A 1,549-nucleotide genomic window follows, 5' to 3' on the forward strand; every position below is an offset into this window, starting at 1 on the left:
CTAAAGTCACCTGAATGAATTTTGCTGAACCATCGTTGACACTTACGAACATTCTAAACATTTCCATAAACTTCTTGATATTCTTTGCTGGCCACAGAGGCGTTGTTTCCATTCTTGTATTCAAACAGCATTGCATGCCGAATGTGTGTCTCGTCGTGTGCCATCATTATAAGGGATTAGAGTATACTAAACTTTGCACATTATATAGGCTACACTAACTTGACGCTTAGGCGGTACATTTAACTATTATAAGTGATGTACGTTTTTTGGGGGTGGTTAATGAAAGTGTTCCAAACGCAGCATTAATTTCTTGACGACCTAATAATTAGTTATGTTGATCTTCAGTAAAAAAAATAAAATTAAGAATGCTAACCTTTATTTTAAAATTACAGTTAGGAATGTTAACCTTTAATAAAAAATATAATTAAGAATGTTAACCTTTAGGTTAAAAATACAATTTGGAATGTTAACTTTTAATAAAAAAATACAATTAGGAATGTTAACCTTTAATAAAAAATACAATTAAGAATGTTAACTTTTAGTCTGAACCAAGTACTTAGTTATGTTAACCTTTAGTCTGAACAAGGAAATTAGTTATGTTAACCTTTAGTATGAACAACATAATTAGTTATGTTAATCTTTAGTATGAACAACGTAATTAGTTATGTTAATCTTTAGTATGAACAACGTAATTAGTTATGTTAACCGTTAGTAAAGAAAATACAATTAGGAATGTTAACCTGTAGTCTGAATAACGTATTCAGTTATGTTAACCTTTAGTATGAACAATGTAATTAGTTAGGTTAATCTTTAGTAAAAAAATATACAATTAGGAATGTTAACCTTTAGTCAGAACCATGTAATTAGTTATGTTAACCTTTAGTCTGAACAACATGATTAGGTATGTTAACCTTTAGTATGAACAACATGATTAGGTATGTTAACCTTTAGTATGAACAACGTAATTCGGAACGTTAACCTTTAATCTAACCAATGTAATTACAAAAGTTGACCCTCAATTTGACCAATGTAATTACAAAAGTTGACCTTCAATTTGACCAATGTAATTACAAAAGTTGACCTTCAATTTGACCAATGTAATTAGGAAGGTTAACTTCCAATCTGAACATCTTATGTAATAAGGAACGTTAAGTTACATTTTGAAGAACGAAATTTGGATTGTTCAACTTCCGTTTGATATAATTAGAAATAGTAATTTCAGCCTTGAGATAATTTAAAATATTTATCTGTAATCAAACGTAACCAAGAATATATTAACCGTTTCATCAGTGTGATCCAACTGGCAGGTCAAACCCAGTTATCTGGCCCGACCACTCATTTTTAATCACGGGTTAAAGTTTTCGCTTTAAAATTTTACTTTCACAAATAAATGTGAATAGGTAAGTCCCAATCGGGTATTTAACAATGTTTCCTCTTCAGTAAATGTTTCATCTACATCATGGGTAAAAGGTTGAACCATCCGGCTTAAAATTGATGTACAATTTAACATCCATGATTATATTGTTACGTCTCCGTTTGTTAATTAACT

General features: G+C 30.0%; 1 protein-coding gene across 2 annotated transcripts in view; it reads left to right on the forward strand.

The window, feature by feature from the left end:
- LOC111088661 overlaps positions 1 to 1,549 on the forward strand; it is a 10,153-nt gene that overhangs the window by 4,468 nt on the left and 4,136 nt on the right. The window lies entirely within an intron of this gene.

Source organism: Limulus polyphemus, unplaced genomic scaffold (genome assembly GCF_000517525.1).
Source record: "Limulus polyphemus unplaced genomic scaffold, Limulus_polyphemus-2.1.2 Scaffold4205, whole genome shotgun sequence".
Lineage (NCBI taxonomy): Eukaryota > Metazoa > Arthropoda > Merostomata > Xiphosura > Limulidae > Limulus > Limulus polyphemus.